Genomic DNA, 24,806 nt, shown 5'->3' with positions numbered 1-24,806 from the left:
AATCAGCTAAATTTTGATTACGCGATAAGTCACACAAATCTGAGGGCTGTAAATTCAACTAAATACTTAGGGATTACAATTACAAATAACCTAAACTGGAACGATCACATAGATAATATTGTGGGTTGAGCAAACCAAAGACTGCGGTTCATTGGCAGAACACTTGAACGTGCAACAGGTATACCAAAGAGACTGATTACACTACGATTGTCCGCCCTATTCTGGAGTACTGCTGTGCGGTGTGGGATCCGCATCAGTTGGGACTGACGGATGACATCGAAAAAGTACAAAGAAGGACAGCTCGTTTTGTGTTATCGCGAAATAGGAGAGATAGTACCGCAGACATGATACGTGATTTGGAGTGGCAATCATTAAATCAAAGGCGATTTTCGTTGCGACGGGATCTTCTCATGAAATTTCAATCACCAGTTTTCTCCTCCGATTGCTAAAACATTCTGTTGGCACCCACCTACATAGGGAGAAATGATCATCATGATAAAATAAGGGAAATCAGGGCTCGGACGGAAAAGTTTCAGTTCTCGTTTTTCCCGCGTGCCGTTCGAGAGTGGAACGGTAGAGAGACAGCATGAAGGTGGTTCATTGAACCGTCTGCCAGGAACTTAATTTTGAATAGCAGAGTAATCACGTAGATGTAGAATGGTTGCAGGTGCACCTGGGGATTGGATCTCATATGCTCACATGGATTACCTTACGGGAGTTACCCAGACTCAACCGTTTACCTCAACGTTAGACTACCCATTCTGGAAAAGGAGTTCCACAAAATGGTCTATGATTGAGGGTATCCCGTCATTAAGTATTTAGCAGTACCGTGCTGCGAACAGACATACCCCAAGAAGAAGGTAGTAATGGTGTGGACGAGAAATCCATTATCTACAGTATATTATGGGTGAAAATAGTGTGAAATTGCGTTGTTATGGAATATCGTCTCAACTATGTGACTGGATTTGTAATTTCCTGTAAGAGAGGTCACAGTTCGTAGTAATTGACGGAAAGTCATCGAGTAAAACAGAAGAGATTTCTGGCGTTCCCCAAGGTAGTATTATAGTCCCTTTGCTGTTCCTTATCTATATAAGCGATTTGGGAGACAATCTCAGCAGCCGTAATGGTTGTTTGCAAATGACGCTGTCGTTTATCGTCTAATAAAGTCATCAGAAGATAAAAAAATTTCAAAACGATCTAAAAAGGTATCTGAATGGTGCGAAAATTGGCAGTTGACTGTAAATAACGAAAAATGTGAGGTAATCCACATGAGTGCTAAAAGGAATTCGTTACACTTCGGTTACACTATAAATAAGTCAATTATAAAGGCCGTAAATTTAACTAAAAACCTACATATTACAATTAGAACAACTTAAATTGGAAGGAACACATAGAAAATGTTGTGGGGAAGGCTAACCAAAGACCGCGTTTTATTGGCAGGACACTTAGAAAATGCAACAGATCTACTAAGGAGACTGCCTAAGCTACGCTTGTCCGTCCTCTTTTAGAATACTACTGCGCGGTGTGGGATCCTTACCAGATAGGACTGACGGTGTACATCGAAAAAGCTCAGAGAAGGGCAGCACGTTTTGTATTATCGCCAAATATGGGAGAGACTGTCACAGAAATGACACAGGGTTTGGGGCTAAACATCATTAAAAGAAAGACGTTTTTCGTTGCGACGGAATCTTCTTACAAAATTCCAATCACCAACTTTCTCCTCCGAATGCGAAAATACTTTGTTGACGTCGACCTACATAGGGAGAAACGATCACCACGATAAAATAAGGTACATCAGAGCGTGATATTAAGGTGTGACTCAATTGCTAAATGGTCCAGTGACTTTATCTTGAGTGTCTTACTGGGTCAGTTTCCCAAAATGCAGGAACGAGGGCCAGGTAAGGTTCTCAGCCGTATACTCTACTTCGACATCGAATCACATGTCAATGACCCTATAAATGGGGGTCTAGCTACATCGCGCTTCGCAAGGATATTAATGGCCAATGCTGTATTATTATCTAAAATCCAGGAGATGAATTTTGCTTCACATGGTCAATACTAGTTCATGAAAGAAATTACATGAAAAACGCAGGATTCCTGAGTATGTATGAGATGGATGATATCTGTGGATTTTTAACTTTCATGGTATCGATGTCCTTACTAAACTTAAAGACATAGCTAAATCCGTGAGGCAGAACTTGCATACTTCAGTGCACGTTTGAAACCTGAAGGAGGATGAAAGCAAGCCAAAAGAAGAGCAGCACGACGATGACGTGCTGAGAAATGACATGAAGCGTAAAGCTGTTTGATCTCTGCACTCTTCCAGAGTAGCCAGTCAGCATGAAAGACATGCAGATTTAGTGCATTTGTGCAAAGGAGCAAATCAACACTACGTATTGGCCAAGAACACGTCCAATCTTCTTTTCTCGCAAAATATTAAAGACTGCCATAAACTGTATTATTGGTCTAAATGTCTCAGCTCTTTTAGTTTGAGTGATTGATTACTAAAGCATCTGATGGACTGCTATAGCCAGGAATCGGTATGTACCGAAATGTTCATTGAGGTAAAGAAGTTCTTAAAAATTGTGTATTTGAGTATCAGGACTGTGTTCGCTTTGCAGAATCCGGTGTTTTCGAAAGCATTCTCGCTCTTGTGATACACTGTGAGGGCAAACATACTGCCGCCCACAGAACCTTCACAGAGCGGTAGGTACCATACGTGGCTCACATAAATCAATTTTCTATCATTTTGAATCATATGTTAGTGAAAATCTTGCAAGTTGACTGCTCCCTGAGCTTCTACAACTTTTCAGAGCATGTGGCTCTGATTTGCTGTAGCAACATTCCCATGACCGACTCGTTGGAGACTGACGCTTTATGCAATAAAGCTGTTGACTGTCATATTTGTGGGCTGCTGTCAGATAGATAGGAGGAAACTCCGCATGGACACCACTATCGTCTAACGCGGACACGACGCTTGAAACTTCAACTATCAAGTACCATGATATGCACAAGTCTTCTGCCAGAATTTGAAAGCATAAGATGCTCATTTCATCATTGAGCGCTTGGATGTTTTTATCTTGTCTACATCTACATCTACATTTATACTCCACAAGCCACCCAACGGTGTGTGGCGGAGGGCACTTTACGTGCCACTGTCATTACCTCCCTTTCCTGTTCCAGTCGCGTATGGTTCGCGGGAAAAACGACTGTCTGAAAGCCCCCGTGCGCGCTCTAATCTAATTTTACATTCGTGATCTCCTCGGGAGGTATAAGTAGGGGGAAGCAATATATTCGATACCTCATCCAGAAACGCACCCTCTCGAAACCTGGCGAGCAAGCTACACCGCGATGCAGAGCGCCTCTCTTGCAGAGTCTGCCACTTGAGTTTGTTAAACATCTCCGTAACGCTATCACGGTTACCAAATAACCCTGTGACGAAACGCGCCGCTCTTCTTTGGATCTTCTCTATCTCCTCCGTCAAACCGATCTGGTACGCATACCACACTGATGAGCAATACTCAAGTATAGGTCGAACGAGTGTTTTGTAAGCCACCTCCTTTGTTGATGGACTACATTTTCTAAGGACTCTCCCATTGAATCTCAACCTGGTACCCGCCTTACCAACAATTAATTTTATATGATCATTCCACTTCAAATCGTTCCGCACGCATACTCCCAGATATTTTACAGATGTAACTGCTACCAGTGCTTGTTCCTCTATCATACAATCATACAATAAAGGATCCTTCTTTCTATGTATTCGCAATACATTACATTTGTCTATGTTAAGGGTCAGTTGACACTCCCTGCACCAAGTGCCTATCCGCTACAGATCTTCCTGCATTTCGCTACAATTTTCTAATGCTGCAACTTCTCTGTATATTACAGCATCATCCGCGAAAAGCCACATGGAACTTCCGACACTATCTACTAGGTCATTTATATATATTGTGAAAAGCAATGGTCCCATAACACTCCCCTGTGGCACGCCAGAGGTTACTTTAATGTCTGTAGACGTCTCTCCATTGAGAACAACATGCTGTGTTCTGTTTGCTAAAAACTCTTCAATCCAGCCACACAGCTGGTCTGATATTCCGTAGGCTCTTACTTTGTTTATCAGGCGACAGTGCGGAACTGTATCGAACGCCTTCCGGAAGTCAAGGAAAATAGCATCTACCTGGGAGCCTGTATCTAATATTTTCTGGGTCTCATGAACAAATAAAGCGAGTTGGGTCTCATACGATCGCTGTTTCCGGAATCCATGTTGATTCCTACACAGTAGATTCTGGGTTTCCAAAAACGACATGATACTCGAGCAAAAAACATGTTCTAAAATTCTACAACAGATCGACGTCAGAGATATAGGTCTATAGTTTTGCGCATCTGCTCGACGACCCTTCTTGAAGACTGGGACTACCTGTGCTCTTTTTCAATCATTTGGAACCTTCCGTTCCTCTAGAGACTTGCGGTACACGGCTGTTAGAAGGGGGGCAAGTTCTTTCGCGTACTCTGTGTAGAATCGAATTGGTATCCCGTCAGGTCCAGTGGACTTTCCTCTGTTGAATGATTCCAGTTGCTTTTCTATTCCTTGGACACTTATTTCGATGTCAGCCATTTTTTCGTTTGTGCGAGGATTTAGAGAAGGAACTGCAGTGCGGTCCTCCTCTGTGAAACAGCTTTGGAAAAAGGTGTTTAGTATTTCAGCTTTACGCGTGTCATCCTCTGTTTCAATGCCTTCGAGTGATTAGGTTAGTCTCCTGCTTGTGAGTCTCATTCTAAAAGAGGATGACACCGAAAATTTCGCTGCGGTTCCTGCACTCACTTCGATTTATGCACGTGCCACTTCTACGTCTACATCTACATCGATACTCTGCAAATAGCACTTAAGTGCCTCGCAGATGGTTCACCGAACCATCTTCGTAATAATTCTCTGTTAGTCCAATTTGGTTATGAACTGTAGATTAAAACTGAAGAAACTGCAAAAAGGTGGGAAATTGAGAAGATGGGACCTGGACAAACTGAAAGAACCAGAGGTTGTAGAGAGCTTCAGGGAGAGCATTAGGGAACGATTGACAATAATGGGGAAAAGAAATACAGTAGAAGGAAAATGGGTAGCTTTGAGAGACGAAATAGTGAAGGTAGCAGAGGATCAAGTAAGAAAAAGACGAGGGCTAATATAAATCCTTGGGTAACAGAAGAGACATCTAATTTAATTGATGAAAGGAGAAAATATAAAAATGCAGTAAATGAAGCAGGCAAAAAGGAATACAAACGTCTCGAAAATGAGATCGACAGGAAGTGCAAAATGGCTAAGCTGGGATGGCTAGAGGACAAATTTAAGGATGTAGAGGCTTATCTCACGAGCGGTAAGATAGATACTGCCTACAGGAATGAAAATTAAAGAGACTTTTGGAGAAAAGAGAACCACTTGCATGAATATCAAGAGTTCAGATGGAAACCCAGTACTAAGCAAAGAAGGAAAAGCAGAAAGGTGGAAGGAGTATATAGAGGGTCTACACAAGGGCGATGTTCTTGAGGACAATATTATAGAAATGGATGAGAATGCAGATGAAGATGAAATAGGAGATATGATACTGCGTGAAGAGTTTGACAGAGCACTGAAAGACCTAAGTCGAAACAAGGCCCCGGAAATAGACAACATATCATTAGAACTAATGACAGTCTTGGGGGAGCCAGGCCTAACAACACTCTACCATCTAGTGAGCAAGGTGTATGAGACAGGCAAAATACCCCTCAGACTTCAAGAAGAATATAATAATTCCAATCCCAAAGAAAGCAGGTGTTGACAGATGTGAAAATTACCGAACTGTCAGTTTAATTAGTCACAGCTGCAAAATACTAACGCGGATTCTTTACAGACGAATGGAGAAACTGGTGGAAGCCGACCTTGGGAAAGATCAGTTTGGATTCCGTAGAAATGTTGGAACACGTGAGACAATACTGACCTTACGACTTATCTTAGAAGAAAGATTAAGGAAAGGCAAACCTACGTTTCTAGCATTTGTAGACTTAGAGAAAGCTTTTGACAATGTTGACTGGAATACTCTCTTTCAAATTCTAAAGGTGGCAGGGGTAAAATACAGGGAGCGAAAGGCTATTTACAATTTGTACAGAAAACAGATCGCAGTTATAAGAGTCGAGGGGCATGAAAGGGAAGCAGTGCTTGAGAAGGGAGTGAGACAGGGTTGTAGCCTTGTAGCCTCTCCCCGATGTTGTTCAATCTGTATATTGAGCAATCAGTGAAGGAAACAAAAGAAAAATTCGGAGTCGGTATTAAAATCTATGGAGAAGAAATAAAAACTTTGAGGTTCGCCGATGACATTGTAATTCTGTCAGAGACAGCAAATGATCTGGAAGAGCAGTTGAACGGAATGGACAGTGTCTTGAAAGGAGATTATAAGATGAACATCAACAAAAACAAAACGAGGATAATGGAATGTAGTTGGATTAAATCGGGTGATGCTGCCGGAATTAGATAAGGAAATGAGACACTTAAAGTAGTAAAGGAGTTTTGCTATTTGGGGAGCAAAATAACTGACGATGGTCGAAGTAGACAGGATATAAAATGTAGACTAGTAATGGCAAGGAAAGCGTTTCAGAAGAAGAGAAATTTGTTAACATCGAAAATAGATTTAAGTGTCAGGAAGTCGTTTCTGAAAGTATTTGTATGGAGTGTAGCCACGTATGGAAGTGAAACGTGGACGATAAATAGTTTGGACAAGAAGAGAATAGAAGCTTTGGAAATATGCTGCTACAGAAGAATGCTGAAGATTAGATGGGTAGATCACATAACTAATGAGGAGGTATTGAATAGAATAGGTGAGAAGAGAAATTTGTGGCACAACTTGACTAGAAGAAGGGATCGGTTGGTAGGGCATATTCTGAGGCACCAAGGGATCACCAATTTAGTATTGGAGGGCAGCGTGGAGGGTAAAAATCGTAGAGGGAGACCAAGAGATGAATACACTAAACAGATTCAGAAGGATGTAGGCTGCAGTAGGTACTGGGAGATGAAGAAGCTTGCACAGGATAGAGTAGCATGGAGAGCTGCATGAAACCAGTGTCTGGAGTGAAGACCACAACAACAACATTCCAATTTGGAACAGTGCTTGGAAAAAGCGAACACCTATATATTTTCGTGGGAGTTCTGATTTCCTTTATTTCATCATGATTATTGTTTTTCCCTATGTAGTCTGCATCAACAAAATATTTTTGCATTCGGATGAGAAAGTTGCTGACTGAAACTTCGAGACAAGATTTCTCCGCAACGAAACAGACCCTTGTTTTAATGATGTCCACCGCAAATCCTGTATCATGTCTGACGCTTTCTCCCTTATTCTCGATAATACAAAATGTGCTGCTCTTCTTTGAACTTTCTCGATGTACTCCTATAATCCTAGCTGGTAAGGATCCCACACCGCGCAGCAGTACTCCAAAAGAGGACGGACAAGCGTGATGTAGGCGCTTTCTTTTGTAGATCTGTTGCATCCTCTAATTAGTGTTCTGCCAATAAAACGCAGTCTTTGGTTCGCCTTTCTGACAATATTTTCTACGTATTCTTTCCAATTTCAGTTATTCGTAAATTTAATTCCTAGGTATTTAGCTGAATTTATGGACTTTAGATTTGACTGGTTTATCGTGTTACCGAAGTTTAACGGATTCCTTTTAGTACTCATGTGGATGACCACATACTTTTCATTATTTAGGGTCAATTTCCAATTTTCACACCATATAGGTATGTTTTCTAAGTCGTTTTGCAGGTTGTTTTGATCTTCTGATGACGTTACTAGATGATATGCGACAGCATCATCTGCAAACAACCTAAGACGGCTGCTCTGATTGTCTCCTAAATCCTTTATATAGATAAATAACAGCAAATAGCCTATAACACTACCTTGAGAAACGCCAGAATTCACTTCTGTTTTACTCGATGACTTTCCGTCAAATACTAGGAACTGTGAACTTTCTGACAGGATATTACGAATCCAGTCACATAACTGAGACGATTTGCATATGCACGCAGTTTGACTAAAAGTCGTTTGTAAGTTACAGTATCAAAATCCTTCTGGAAATCTAGAAATACGGAATCAATTTGAAATATCTTGTCAACAGCAGTCAGCAAATTCTTGCGAGTAAAGATAGTTTCGTTTCGCAAGAACGATGTTTTCTAAATCCATATTGACTATGTGTCAATAGACCGTTCTCTTCGAAGTAATTCATAATATTTGAACACAATATATGTTCCTAAATCCTGCTGTACATCGACATTAATGATATGGGTCTGTAATTTAGTGGATTACTCCTACTACCTTTCTTGAAGATTGGTGTGACCTGTACATATTTCCAGTCTTTGGGTACGTATCTTTCGTCGAGCGAGCGATTGTATATGACTGTAAAGTATGGAGCTATTGCATCAGCATACTCTGAGAGAAACCTAATTGGTATGCGGTCTGGACCGAAAGACTTGTTTCTGTTAAGTGATTTAAGTTACTTCACTAGTCGGGGAATATTTGCTTCTAAGTTACTCATGTTGGAAACTGTTCTTGATTCGAATTCTGGAATATTTACTTCGTTTTCTTTGGTGAAGAAATTTCGGAAGGCTGTGCGTGGTAACTCTGCTTTAGCGGCACCGTCATCGACAGTGCATGACACAGCCATATTCACTTCAGAAACTTGCTGAGAGAATGCAACAAGAGAACATACACCTCACCACAGCTGCACATCCAGAAGGTGCAAAGTTTCAGCTCATGATGAGCAAGAGGTCTTCTTCCCATACGAATATCTGGATTCAATGGAGAGACTCAACAAAACGACACTACACGACATAGCCACATTCGCCAAAAGGCATACAGGCAGTGCCGTTACGGATGCAAAGTGTGGGCATGCGGTGAATACTTGGCAGGAGTTCAGCATCTGTAATTGAGGGGGGTACGCAAAACTATATGTGGACAAGGATGTACGCCTGCTTACAGATATTTTCTAGAAAATGTATGCATGACCACATAAAAGCTCGATCCTGCATCTATTATACTGTGCCATGGGATGCAGTGTCGAAAACGACACGTCTCAATATCAAAAAACTGTCTGTTGTGACATATTGCTCGTTTTCGAATGTGGAATTTGCGGGGAACTTTTACAGTGTGTCCGTAGGCACCCCGAGGCAAATAACTTGCTATTAGGTAAGCATTTCTAGGCATCTGATGAAGTGAGTCACATAATGTACGAGGATGTTAATAACTTACATGGGCTCGTTATGCAACAATCTCTGGCTGTTGGAGTGTTTCGGTGCCTGCCCAATAGGGAATTCGTTAGGATTAGATAAATTCACCGATATGGCAGCGAAATATGGTGCAGCATCTATCGTCGAGGCAGACCTAGCCTCTCCTAATAGTTTACATGACATACGCAGTGATTTTCCACTGTTCCAGAAGTCTAGTTCCGGATAACACTTCCAGCGCCAACCTTGTGATGACACTTTGGGGTAAACAGATGGGCATTACGTACTATAGAAATCTCCAGCAGTGTCTCAATTTGGGAATGAAACTGATTAGAGTGACCTGCACTATCTCATTCATGCAGTGATGCTGGCTGAAGGAATATATTAATGTTAATATCAAACAGAGGGCACTCACAACGTGCGAATATGAAAAATACTTTTTTAAATTAATTAATAACGCTATTTTTGGGAAAATTAATGGAAAATCTGTGAAACTAATGCAAGATTAACATAGCATACTGGCTGGATGGGCGTTATGGCCTACATGACTATATCCCCACGCCATGTTTTGAATGGGCCACTATCTTCAATCAAGGAATAGTAGTTCTGGATATGGCTAAGATTTTGGAACGTTCAGAAAACCTGTCTATGTAGATATGTGTATACTAGACCTTTACAGGCTTCACATGTACCATTTTCATTATGTTATTTGCGAAAAATCATTTTGCAGATCCAAAGTTTTAACCAATCGTGTAAGTACTCAGTTTCCTGGATGAGATTTTTACTCTGCAGCGGTGTATCTCGTCTCCTACCTTCAAGCCTCAGTCCAGCGCACAGTTTTAATCTGCCAGGAAGTTTCTTATCAGCGCACACTCCGCTGCAGAGAGAAAATCTCATTCTGGAAACATCCCCCCCGCCGGCTGTGGCTAGGCCATGTCTCCACAATATCCTTTCTTTCAGGAGTGCTAGTTCTGCAAGGACAGCTTCTGTAAAGTTTGGAAGGTAGGAGACGAGATACTGGCAGAAGTAAAGCTGTAAGGACGGGGCGTGAGTCGTGCTTGGGTAGCTCAGATGGTAGAGCACTTGTTGGCGAAAGGCAAAAGGTCATGAGTTTGAGTATCGGTCCGGCACACAGTTTTAATCTGCGAGGAACTTCCAAGTACTCATTTCTTTCGTAGAACGAAGCTGGTAATCATACACTGAAATGTAAGCTCTAAGATCAACTACAGTCCTTTTACCCTTTTATTCTGAAACACTAAAATTCACTCTGAGTCTCAGTTTCGAGTATAATCAGTTCCAAATCCGAAGATGAAGTTTTCTCTCTATGCATAAAACTATTCACAGATGCAGCAAAAAGATCAGTAAGATGAAATTGAGTAAGAAATAATAAATGTTTAACGGCGAGCTCCAATAGAAATTATGGCCAGTTTCTCGCTAATTTTTAGGCAAAATAGAACTTAGCGATTTCGGTGATCTGCGGGTATGAAACTACAGATGACACTAACGTAATACGCTACACTTTGCCTTATTACAACTGGAATTTAATATGAGAAAATGACTACACTATTTGTGTTCTGGTATGACATTGTTTCTAATTTACCCACAAGACACTACTATTGCTGAAAACAATTTTGAATACAGAGGAAAGGTGCCTATTATGGGAGAGTTCACTAATGTGAAACAGCTGGGTCCTGACCAAAGTTAGTGCCCAACTCAGTTGGAACTTGGTTCACACAGCGCCGGGAGTATACGGCATGACATTAAGACTGTTACGGATCTGGACATTGTACACAATCCTTGATTTTAAAGGCGTTAAATTTCAAGTTTTTTAATGTAGGTGCTTGTAGCGCTTTAATATCTGAAACTGAGTAGCTGTTGCAACAATTTTCATATTATTACATTTTTCACAGAACATAGTCGCTGGGTCACTGCAAACCGAGCAGTGTAACTATGTGGCTATGTTTAGAGCGCAAGAGGTTTGTTCTTAATATACGATAGTTTGAGTATCCTTACAGGTGCAGTATCTCATATTAGGAGACGCTGTCTCGTAATAGGATAACTTCGCCTTGTCACCTTAGTAGCTGGATTCATACTCAAATTTTTGGTAAGCAGTTCGACAGTTCGGTGAACTTTGTGAAGCCATCTGGTGGTGATCCTGTTTTGCTAATATTTGTTGGGGATCATATAACATTTGTTTGACGGACAAACCAAGAGAAAACCATGTCCACATCATCTGTCTATCGCCCCATCCCACGCATAAAATGCAGTCTCCTCTGTGGAATTTATGACACCGTTTAAAACGCACCATCCCTAAGAAATAGAAATATGGTGGGAAAATTATCCACCTCAAGTAGTACATTCATTTTCATTACCAGGTAACTTGGAGCGGCCAACTTCAAGCAGGAAAAATGCATTATGATATGAACGACCTGTAGAAAAGGGGACGCTTCCAATATAACAGGCATGTACGTAGAAGCAACGACTTTGAAATACAACAGGAGTTTGACGTACAAGATGCAGGTTTCCTGTGTCCTGACTGCACTTCGGTTGCACAATAAACGCAGAAAATGGTGGAGAGGCAATAAGAACGAGAGTATTATTGGTTTAGCGTTTGCCTATTCTTGAATTGGTCGACATTAAGCGTTTTCCCTGATTGTCTCATATTAGTACGCCCTTTCCATTTCGATTTAAAAGGACTTGTTTGTGATTTTCTTCACATTGACATGTATCACGTTTTAAGTGGAACGAATTCAATAAATAAAATATGAAGTGCAATGGGTTCTCGTAGATTCCCGATTAACAAACATACTGCTACACTACTGGCCATTAAAATTGCTACACCAAGAAGAAATGCAGATGATCAACGGGTATTCATTGGACAAATATATTATACTAGAACTTTGTGATTTTCTTCACATTGACATGTATCACGTTTTAAGTAGAACGAATTCAATAAATAAAATATGAAGTGCAATGGGTTCTCGTAGATTCCCGATTAACAAACATACTGCTACACTACTGGCCATTAAAATTGCTACACCAAGAAGAAATGCAGATGATCAACGGGTATTCATTGGACAAATATATTATACTAGAACTTTGTGATTTTCTTCACATTGACATGTATCACGTTTTAAGTAGAACGAATTCAATAAATAAAATATGAAGTGCAATGGGTTCTCGTAGATTCCCGATTAACAAACATACTGCTACACTACTGGCCATTAAAATTGCTACACCAAGAAGAAATGCAGATGATCAACGGGTATTCATTGGACAAATATATTATACTAGAACTTTGTGATTTTCTTCACATTGACATGTATCACGTTTTAAGTAGAACGAATTCAATAAATAAAATATGAAGTGCAATGGGTTCTCGTAGATTCCCGATTAACAAACATACTGCTACACTACTGGCATTAAAATTGCTACACCAAGAAGAAATGCAGATGATCAACGGGTATTCATTGGACAAATATATTATACTAGAACTGACATGTGATTACATTTTCACTCAATTTGGGTGCTTAGATCCTGAGAAATCAGTACCCAGAACAACCACCTCTGGCCGTAATAACGGCCTTGATACACCAGTTGCTCGGCCACCATTGACCAGACGTTTTCAATTGGTGGGGGACCTGGAGAATGTGCTGGTTAGGGCAGCAGTCGAACATTGTCTGTATCCAGAAACGCCCATACAGGACCTGCAACAACAGTGTAGGCTCGATTGCAGCACCTGGCACCAATCACACAGGACCGAAATGACGCATGGTCGAAAAGCGAGTCGCGCAACTCACAGCAGTTTCAGTTTGCCTCAGGAATAGCTTTCCGTTGTCACCGACGAAGGACGCCTTGCGAATTGGCAGAAGAGGCCAAGCCGGCTGCTTTCCTGTCATACTATACAGCAACGAGAAGCAACTTAGTACGTATGCTGCGTAGATGTGGACTGAGGCTTATGTTCTTGCCTGCCCCCAAAATACACTCCTGGAAATGGAAAAAAGAACACATTGACACCGGTGTGTCAGACCCACCATACTTGCTCCGGACACTGCGAGAGGGCTGTACAAGCAATGATCACACGCACGGCACAGCGGACACACCAGGAACCGCGGTGTTGGCCGTCGAATGGCGCTAGCTGCGCAGCATTTGTGCACCGCCGCCGTCAGTGTCAGCCAGTTTGCCGTGGCATACGGAGCTCCATCGCAGTCTTTAACACTGGTAGCATGCCGCGAAAGCGTGGACGTGAACCGTATGTGCAGTTGACGGACTTTGAGCGAGGGCGTATAGTGGGCATGCGGGAGGCCGGGTGGACGTACCGCCGAATTGCTCAACACGTGGGGCGTGAGGTCTCCACAGTACATCGATGTTGTCGCCAGTGGTCGGCGGAAGGTGCACGTGCCCGTCGACCTGGGACCGGACCGCAGCGACGCACGGATGCACGCCAAGACCGTAGGATCCTACGCAGTGCCGTAGGGGACCGCACCGCCACTTCCCAGCAAATTAGGGACACTGTTGCTCCTGGGGTATCGGCGAGGACCATTCGCAACCGTCTCCATGAAGCTGGGCTACGGTCCCGCACACCGTTAGGCCGTCTACCGCTCACGCCCCAACATCGTGCAGCCCGCCTCCAGTGGTGTCGCGACAGGCGTGAATGGAGGGACGAATGGAGACGTGTCGTCTTCAGCGATGAGAGTCGCTTCTGCCTTGGTGCCAATGATGGTCGTATGCGTGTTTGGCGCCGTGCAGGTGAGCGCCACAATCAGGACTGCATACGACCGAGGCACACAGGGCCAACACCCGGCATCATGGTGTGGGGAGCGATCTCTTACACCGGCCGTACACCACTGGTGATCGTCGAGGGGACACTGAATAGTGCACGGTACATCCAAACCGTCATCGAACCCATCGTTCTACCATTCCTAGACCGGCAAGGGAACTTGCTGTTCCAACAGGACAATGCACGTCCGCATGTATCCCGTGCCACCCAACGTGCTCTAGAAGGTGTAAGTCAACTACCCTGGCCAGCAAGATCTCCGGATCTGTCCACCATTGAGCATGTTTGGGACTGGATGAAGCGTCGTCTCACGCGGTCTGCACGTCCAGCACGAACGCTGGTCCAACTGAGGCGCCAGGTGGAAATGGCATGGCAACCCGTTCCACAGGACTACATCCAGCATCTCTACGATCGTCTCCATGGGAGAGTAGCAGCCTGCATTGCTGCGAAAGGTGGATATACACTGTACTAGTGCCGACATTGTGCATGCTCTGTTGCCTGTGTCAATGGCCTGTGGTTCTGTCAGTGTGATCATGTGATGTATCTGACCCCAGGAATGTGCCAATAAAGTTTCCCCTTCCTGGGACAATGAATTCACGGTGTTCTTATTTCAATTTCCAGGAGTGTATGAGATATTCTACGACCTGTTAATGAAGCTCTTCATGTGTCTGGTGTGTGTGTGTGTGTGTGTGTGTGTGTGTGTGTGTGTGTGTAGGACAAAATATTGGCAGATCTTCGGAGTGTTGTACTGAGCATAAAGACATATTAAACAGAGGGAGCTTGAAAAGTTGATAACTGCCTGGAAAATAGACGCAAAATACTGTTTGAAAAGACGAGTGTCTTATCTTACGCTTCAATATATAGGAATTCTGTTATAAAGAAGGCAGCCGATATTTTAATAAATATCAACAATTTTCACAGAGGCCAGGATACACATTTAGTAATGCAAGCTGGTGGGTTTCGGATATCGAAAGAAAGCAAAGCCGGACGACTAGCGCCTGTAGGAAGGCGGGAGCGGCAGTTTCAAACGAGGAACCAGCACCTCACTGCACGTGACATTGTTGGATCTGTTGTGAGCTGCGCAATTTGCCTTCTCAGTACGAGTCATTTCAGCTCTCTGTGACGTGCCAGATGTTGCAATCGTGCAATTGTATGCGGGGCGTGCCGCTGCGAAAGACTCCGAGGGCACGTAGTGGCTTACGCTAGTGGATTTCCCCATATCATCGCTCGAATGAGTCCTCATGCGCCTCTGCTTCTCACATTCTTACCGCGCAACTACCCACAACACCATCAGGCGGTACTCAATTTGTCGACAGGCAGCGGTCATGATGTTTTGGATCATCAGTGTATGTGCAGTGTGCTTCTTTCTCAAAACATGACTAATGTGGTGCATCCAGCTTAAGTCTCTCCTCATCTATGCCATTAAATGTTTGTTTGTTTGACTTTATGCCTCTGATTGAAATCCGAGTAACGTAAAAGTAAATATACTCGGAGTAGTGAAGCAACTTAATAAAACCAAGTCTTCTGTTCCTGACTGTATAACAATTAGGTTACTTTCCTAGTATGCTAATGCATTAGCTCCATACTTAACAATCATATACTACAGGTCGCTCGACAAAGATCCGTACCCAAAGACTGGACAGTTGCACAGGTCACACCAATATTAAAGAAAAGTAGTAGGAGTAATCCACTAAATTACAGGCCCATATCGATAACGTCGATATGCAGCAGGATTTTAGAACATGTATTGTGTTCGACCATTATGAATTACCTCGAAGGAAATAGTCTATTGACACACAGTCAACATGGGTTTAGAAAACATCGTTCCTGTGAAACACGACTAGCTCTTTATTCACATGAAGTGCTGTGTGCTATTGACAAAGGATTTCAGATCGATTCCGTATTCCTGGATTTCCGGAAGGCTTTTGACATTGTACTACACAAGCGGCTCGCAGTGAAATTGCGTGCTTATGGAATATCGTCTCAGATATGTGACTGGATTTGCGATTTCCTGTCAGAGAGGTCACAGTTCGTAGTAATTGACGGAAAGTCATCGAGTATAACAGAAGTGATTCAGGCGTTCCCCAAGGTAGCGTTGAAGGCCCTTTGCTGTTCCTTATCTGTATAAACGATTTGGGAGACAATCTGAGTAGCCGTCTTCGGTTGTTTGCAGATGACGCTGTCGTTTGTCGACTAATAAAGTCATCAGAAGATCAAAACAAACTGCAAAACGATTTAGAAAAATTTCCAGCTGACCCTAAATAACGAAAAGTGTGAGGTCATCCACATGAGTGCTAAAAGGAACTCGTTAACCTTCGGTTACACGATAAATCAGTCTAATCTAAGAGCCGTAAATTCAACTAAATACCTAGGAATTACAGTTACGAACAACTTAAAATTGGAAAGAACACATAGAAAATGTTGTGGGGAAGGCTAACCAAAGACCGTGTTTTATTGGCAGGACACAGACCTACTAAGGAGACTGCCTACGCTAAGCTTGTCCGTTCTCTTTTGGACTACTGCTGCGCGGTATGGGATCCTTACCAGATAGGACTGACGGAGTACATCGAAAAAGTTCAAAGAAAGGCAGCACGTTTTGTAATATCGCGAAATATGGGAGAGAGTGTCACAGAAATGATACAGTATTTGGGCTGGAAACCATTAAAAGAAAGGCGTTTTTCGTTGCGACGGAAAGTTCTCACGAAATTCCAATCACCAACTTTCTCCTCCGAATATTTTGTTGACACCGACCTAAATAGGAAGGAGCGATTACGACGATGAAATAAGGGAAATCAGAGCTCGTACGGAAAGATATTGGTGTTCATTCTTTCCGGGCGCTGTACGAGACTGGAATAATAGGGAGTTCTGCAGGTGGTTCGATGAACCCTCTGCCAGGCACTTAAATGTGATTGGCAGAGTATCCATGTAGATGCAGATGTAGATCTAAAATATAAGATCCTTTTTTATGCTTATTGCACTACTTTTGGTTATGTTGAAGTTTAGCTTTCATTCTGTGCGTCAGGCCTAGGTCACCTGAAAGTATTCATTTGACCACAACTTTCTAGTGTAACCTTACTTTATACAACTTTACGCGAAGAGGCTCAGGAAGTTACCAGGTATTGTATACATAATGCGTAGTAATGCTACTCTCATACTTCCCCGAGGATCTACACGTTGTACTTCCACTCTCTGCGGCGCGTTTCCTCTGAGAACAATGCACCAGCTTCTGGCTATCAAAAAGTCTTCAGTCCAGTGTCATAACTATCCTTGTATTCGGTATGCAAGTGTATTGTTTTCAAGGTGGCACTCGGAAATCGTATCAGATATTTCACAGAGCTCCAGAATCACGGCATAAACTTGGCTTCAGCTGTTTACAACCTTCTTGATCTCACGAAGGAAAAAAAAGGTGTAGAGGTTCACAAATAGGTGTTTCTGGTTCTGTACTTAATCTTCTGTTGAAGTTGCTCCTTGTTATAAATCCTGAGTTCCGTTAATCTGTCTTCCAACCCTTATTAATATCCTCAACTATCAGTGAATTTTTGTAAACTTAGGAGCTGCTGCAGAGATCTCCCATGAACCTTACTAAGTGACATTCCATTTCCAGCTTTTTGCATAAACTAAAAGAATTTGACATCCCCTTCACCTCAAACGGCCTTCACATTCAGGGGCTTCTCTAAATCCTTCTCGATTCCACATAATGTTCCTTTAAATACACGAAGGGACTTCAGAAAGTAAATTACACAAGTCGATGTCGTCCCAAGCTAAGACCAACATGAAAGAAGAGCGGCTGTATTGTCAGAAGAGAGTTCACGACGCGGATCTCCTGTAGTTACAGTTCTGCTGCGTTCAAATAACAGGTACATCACACAGTGCGAGATAAATCGAACGTTAACTGCCCATCACGAAATTCTAGCGGTATACAGTCCTAATACAATGCTGCGTACAACCACAGCGAAACGTTGCCAACGTTTTGACCAAGGCCGCGCGGAAGCAAGTGGTTTTTGTCGGGAAGGCGTGAGGGAAGATGTGATTTCCATATTTTCGGGAAGCTGAAAAAGATCTGTGGGGAAAGAGATGGGGATGTTCACACAGTGGTTCTCGAATGATTCCCTGGCCGAGTAGTGGATTTCTATCGTCGAGGAGCTGAACGAATGGTAGGACATTCAAAAATGGGTCAAATGGCTCTAAGCACTATGGGAGGCACTGAGGTCATCAGTCCCCTAGACTTAGAACTACTTAAATCTAACTAACCTAAGGACATCACACACATCCATGCCCCAGGCAGGATTTGAACCTGCGACTGTACCAGCAGCGCGGTTCCGGACTGAAGCGTCTAGAACTGCTCTGCCGTTGTTTACATATATTTGGTGACTATGTTGAAAAATTTGCACTTTCTAGTCTACTGCAGCGTTCAATAATGAGTATTATCAGCGCACGTGAGATGATCGAAACGCGAAAATACAGTGCGACAATCTTCATTGAAACAGTTTGAATTTCTTGATCACGGTGGCCACTATGTGGCTCCACTTCCTGTACATTATCACACAGTGTCACCGTGAACGTTAACAGACCGATTCTACTAACTTTTAATTAGTAAATCTCTAAGAATAATTTTTTCAGAAATTTTTCACCGCCTTTTTAAATCTATTTTAACTCAAATTTCTTAAACTACGCCGCCTGCAGTAGTGGTACTTACTTTATTTTAACATCCCAAAAATATTTGTAATATAAGTACTTGTTTCTCAATGAGCAATCCTGTATTTCTTCTATAAGCTTAATTCGTTCATAATGTTCATAAATCGTGAGATGTCTTATGATCAGCGAGGAATCTTATACGAGAAAATTATACTGGTGTAGTTCTGTAAATTATATCCACAAACATTTCCGTAATTGAGCCTATTCACAACCGGATTCTTGGAGAAAAAAATGTTCAAATGTGTGTGAAATCTTGTGGGACGTAACAAAAAAATGGTTCAAATGGCTCTGAGCACTATGGGACTCAACTGCTGTGGTCATCAGTCCCCTAGAACTTAGAACTACTTAAACCTAACTAACCTAAGGACATCACACACACACCCATGCCCGAGGCAGGATTCGAACCTGTGACCGTAGCAGCAGCGCGGCTCCGGACTGGAGCGCCTAGAACCGTACGACCACCGCGGCCGGCTTGGGACGTAACAGCTAAGGACATCAGTCCCTAAGCTTACACACTACTTAACCTAAATTATCCTAAGGACAAATACACACACCCATGCCCGAGGGAGGACTCGAACCTCCGCCGGGAACAGCCGCACAGTCCATGACTCAGCGCCCCAGACCGCTCGGCTAACCCCGCGCGGCGATTCTTAGCGAAAATGACCGCAAAACACAGTCATTTGGATGTAATTAAATTGCAGTTCTTGGGATATAACAGCAGGAACTCTTTAAGTGGAGCCACGGCCTGATATCTTTTCACAGCGTACAAATTCCCTGTACTTTCGGCTTGTTAAGTGAAAGGAAATACTATAACCCGGTGTTTAAAAAGATTCGTACGATTGTATTGTGTGACGTTGTTGGATGCCAGTCATGGCGGTGTTGATCGCGGAGAGACTGCTTCACAGTAAGTTAAGATTCCTAAGCACAACAAAAGTGTAGAGAATATTGTCACACTTCCCGAGCAACTCATTATCCGCTGGTAAGTTGGGTAAAACGAAGCAGAGGCATGAAATTTCAATAAAACATGGATGAGAGTCAGTTGACATCTATTCCACTTTGCACACGTAAAAACAAATGACAAACATTAGAGTTGATGATAGAAGCTTTACACGTGATACGCTAGACTTTAAAATTAACTCACTATGATCTTCAAATACAGGACGACGATATTGTAATACTGTATGTCATGTCATAACGAAATAAGAGATATAGAAAAATTGTAGAATTTGTAACAGCGACGAGCATCTCTCGGAAAACTGAGATGAACGATTGGTTGCGTGTATTAGTATCTGAAGCGTGCATTTCATTTGACTGAATATAGACTGGCAAGACAAGAGCGATGAAATCTCTAGTGATGCCGCAATTAGCTTTGAAGCTAGAACCGCAAACATAAATACCTTGAAGCAGTCGGCGTGCTGAGGTATCGCCTGATGAGTTGACCGTTGACAACAGGGAGAACACACGCCGAATCTCCTCTGACACCTGCCCACCGATAGCAGATAACACTCTTATCAGAATCGCTCTCCTGTTTCCACGACACGTAATCTATGAGTGCAGTCCTTATCTTGGTCCAGCAAAAGACGGGCAGGAAATTGACGCACGCTGATACCACAGCTCACTAATGCCCTTCCTTCGCGCAGGTCACGTTCCGTGCTAATGAGGAACATTGCTTACAGAGAGGGGAAAGATTTTTCGTGACAACACAGAGCACCATAATCGATATTCACTAATAAAAAGTATCTTCGTGTCATATCGTCAATATGCAGCAGGATTTTAGAACATATATTGTGTTCGAACATTATGAATTACCTCGAAGGAAACGGTCTATTGACACACAGTCAACATGGGTTCAGAAAACATTGTTCCTGTGAAACACGACTAGCTCTTTATTCACATGAAGTGCTGAGGGCTATTGACAAGGGATTTCAGGTCGATTCAGTATTCTTGGATTTTCGGAAGGCTTTTGACACTGTACCTCACAAGCGGCTCGTAGTGAAATTGCGTGCCTACGGAATATCGTCGCAGTTATGTGACTGGATTTGCGATTTCCTGTCAGAGAGGCCACAGTTCGTAGTAATTGACGGAAAATCATCGAGTGAAACAGAAGTGATTCCAGGCGTTCCCCAAGGTAGTGTTACAGGCCCTTTGCTCTTCCTTATCTATATAAACGATTTGGGAGACAATCTGAGCAGCCGTCTTCGGTTGTTTGCAGATGGCGCTGTCGTTTATCGACTAATAAAGTCATCAGAAGATCAAAACAAACTGAAAAACGATTTAGAAAAAATATCTGCGTCGTGCGAAAAGTGGCAGTTGACAGTAAATAATGAAACGTGTGAGGTCATCCACATGACTGCGAAAAGGAACTCGTTAAACTTCGGTTACGCGATAAATCAATCTGATATAAAAGGCGTAAATTCAACTAAATACCTAGGTATTACAATTAAGAACAACTTAACTGGAAGGTTCAAATGGTTCAAATAGCTCTGAGCACTATGGGACTTAACTTCTGAGGTCATCAGTACCCTAGAACGTAGAACTACTTCAACCTAACTAACCTAAGGACAGCACACACATCCATGCCCGAGGCAGGATTCGAACCTGCGACCGTATCGGACGCGTGGTTCCAGACTGAAGCGCCTAGAACCGCTCGGCCTCACCGTCGGTAGTGTGAGGTGGAAATTGTTTCTTGCAGGAGCCAAAGGGTACTTGTTGGATCAATCCACTGCGCAACTAGACAAAATAAAACTCACACACTCACAATGTATGCTATAATTTCTGATTCTAAATATATATACAACCAGTAGTAGGTTTCAATCTCGTTTTCATGACACAGCTACAATATGCCTGTTTTACACTAACGATTTTCTGCTCTAAGTCGACTACTCGATTTGAGTGAGCGTCGAGCGCCTGCGTGTAAATCAGCAGCCAATCATAACGCTAGTAGATTAGTGACGTCAGTGATAAACCTAGAGCTCGTACATGATAGGATGGGTCGCCATGTTTTCTCCAGATCTGAGGATTCGGCTATGTTTACCTTGGGTTCATTTATTCACGCAACTTTATAAAACATTTCTCACAAAATATTTGATATTTGGCGTACGAAGTGTACAGAACAGCAGTTACTGTGTATAGGATACCCTTTTCATATAACAGACAAACTGAAATGTAATATTATACAGCTATAGAAATATAGACTCAGAACTTGCGTGGTAGTTCGTAAATATTAAAAGCAATGAGTTCCTCGGTACCAATGCCTCTAAATTTGGGTGTAATACAGTAACAAACTGTTCCTATTTATTAGTTGTCGCCCGTATGTTGGCACTTGTAAAAGTGGTGTTTATACCTTTCCCACCTCTGTACAATGAAAATGCAGCATTTCTTAAAGTACATACCTATGATTACAAATTAGTTTCGTGTTACAGCCCAACGAATTTTTACTGAAAGTTTCATCTGTCGTTTAACCAGTATTCCTTTGCACTTCAGGATAGGTTTGTTACTTATTGTGTTGTGGTAAAACCTTCGTTCTTTCACGGTTATGTTACTCGTGCAGGTTCCTTCACAGTAACCAATCCGATAAAGTGTATGTATGTTTGTGATAACGACATAACAAATACTCGTATTAACTTTGCTAACTGCGAAAATGTCTCAGGAATCAAAAAAATTTGAGGCGTGCTGTTTCTGTTGAAGAGATGAAATGTTTGTCCAATAGAAATGATCGTCAGAGAAAGTACACACATCAAAAAAAGTTTTGCATCACCTCAGTTCAGAGAGTTCCGGAACCTGTACAGAAAATTGGAATAGATATCAACATAAATATTAATTCCGCCCTTTTTATTGCATGTGAAAACCACACATTGCATGCTATACCACCACACAGCATGACCTTCAGAGGTGGTGGTCCAGACTGCTGTACACACCGGTACCTCTAATACCCAGTAGCACGTCGTGTTGAATTGATGCATGCCTGTATTCGTGGTGGCATACTACCCACAAGTTCATCAAGGCACTGTTAGTCCAGATTGTCCCACTCCTCAACGGCGATTCGGAGTAGATCCTTCAGAGTGGTATGTGGGTCATGTCGTCCATAAACAGCCCTTTTCAATCAATCCCAAGCATGTTCGATAGGGTTTATGATTGGAGAACATGCGGGCCACTCTAGTCGAGCAATGTCATTATCCTGAAGGAGGTCATTCACAAGATGTGCGCGATGGGGTCGCGAATTGTCGTCCATGAAGAAGAATGTCTCGCCAACATGCTGCCGATTTGGTTGCACTATCGGTAGGAGGATGGCATTCACGTATCGACAGCCGATACGGCGCCTTCTATGACCACGAGCGGCGTATATCGGCCCCAGATTATGCAACCCCAAAACACAAGGGAACCTCCACCTTGCTGCACTGCCTGGAGAGTGTGTCTAAGGCGTTCCGCCTGATCGGGTTCCGTCCAAACACGTTCAGACTGACCAGGTTGCCTTCAAACACGTCTCAGACAATTGTCTGGTTGAAGGCATATGCGACACTCATCGGTGAAGAGAACGTGATGCCAATCCTGAGCGGTCCATTCGGCATGTTGTTGGCCCCATCTGTACCGCGCTGCATGGTGTCGTGGTTGCAAAGATGGACCTCGCCTTGGACGTCGGGTGTGAAGTTGCGCATCATGCAGCCTATTGCGCACAGTTTGAGTCGTAACACGACGTCCTGTGGCTGCAGGAAAAGTATTATTCAACATGGTCGCGTTGCTGTCTGTGGTCCTCCGAGCCATAATCCTTTTGGTAGCGGTCATCCACTGCAGTAGTAGCCCTTGGGCGGCCTGAGAAGGTCATGTCATCTACATCTCTTTGTATCTCCCCCATGTCCGAACAACATTGCTTTGGTTCACTCCAAGACGCCTGGACATTTCCCTTGTTGAGAGCCCTTCCTGGCACAAAGTAACATTGCGGTCGCGATCGAACCGCGGTACTGACTGTCTAGACATGGTTTAACTACAGACAACACGAGCCGTGTATCTCCCTCCTGGTGGAATGACTGCAACTCATCGGCTGTCGGACCCCTCCTTCTAATAGGCGCTTCGCATGCATGGTTGTTTACATCTTTGGGCGTGTTTAATGACATCACTGAACAGTCTGTGATACAATATCCACAGTCAACGTCTATCTTCAGGAGTTCTGGGAGCCGTAGCGATGAAAACTTTTTTTGATGTGTGTATATTAAGTGCTGTGAAAAAATATTTAATCTCCTTATTTTACTTCAGTTCATTCTGGAGGCTTTCTTCCATATTAAAAGTACATAATACTGGAGAGTTTCCTCAGTATATTAAATTTTAATTTAGGTGGGGTTGAGTGTAGCATAGTAAGTGCTCATAATTGTTTTAACTGTGATGCAAGATATCTGAGTTCTTAAGACATGACAGCCACTACTTAACTTTCCATTAACATAGCCAGTATTCTACATGATCTTTACTTTAGTTGTTGAGCTCTTTGTGCAATCATTATTGGTTATTCCTTCAGTCTAATTTATTTATTTAGAACCTATGTTAATGTATGATTCGTAGTAAGCATGTACCAAACGCCCAGTGTTACTTACAAGTTTTGTGGAGAACTCTCTTATTCAGGTTGGAGGTTCTTATCCCTACTACTATCTATGTATAATTGCTAGCTTTGTTTTTCCTGTTACAAATTTACAAAAGCAATGATCTATGAAAAGATAAAACTTTTCTGAGTAACAAGCTTGATAGGTTACTGTTTGTAGTTCCCTACCAAGTTATCCAGTAGGAGCTAAGATTTTCTTCATTGAGGAATCAGAGTCAGAATCTATGTGATGTTGAAATGAGCCAAGGTTCAAAATTTTATTTAAGAATAGCGAATGAAAAGTCATTTATCATAAAATAGTATTGTACTTCCATATTTCCCATGGAGTAAAAGAAGTGGGCAGAAAATATATCTTCAGTTTATGAACGTACCTAAAGTGAATGAGAGAAGATCCCCAATTGTTCGAGTGGGCTGGCTTATCTTGGCTGCTTCGCATGTCTACCTAAACCAATCACATATTAAAAATTTTTATACATCCCTATAGTGGGGCAGCTGTCTCCCCTACT

The 24,806-nt window shown here is 42.5% G+C and overlaps 1 protein-coding gene across 1 annotated transcript in view; it reads right to left on the bottom strand.

The window, feature by feature from the left end:
- LOC126184608 (uncharacterized) overlaps positions 1–20,152 on the bottom strand; it is a 104,973-nt gene extending 84,821 nt beyond the window's left edge. Inside the window, exon 1 of the mRNA XM_049927061.1 lies at positions 20,111–20,152. The gene's annotated coding sequence lies outside the window, so the exon portion shown is untranslated. The remainder of the gene's footprint in view (positions 1–20,110) is intronic.
- Positions 20,153–24,806: the final 4,654 nt, after the last annotated feature.

This window comes from Schistocerca cancellata, chromosome 4 (assembly GCF_023864275.1).
Source record: "Schistocerca cancellata isolate TAMUIC-IGC-003103 chromosome 4, iqSchCanc2.1, whole genome shotgun sequence".
NCBI lineage: Eukaryota > Metazoa > Arthropoda > Insecta > Orthoptera > Acrididae > Schistocerca > Schistocerca cancellata.
Note: the sequence above shows the minus strand (reverse complement) of the source record. Positions and strands in the feature narration are given on the sequence as shown.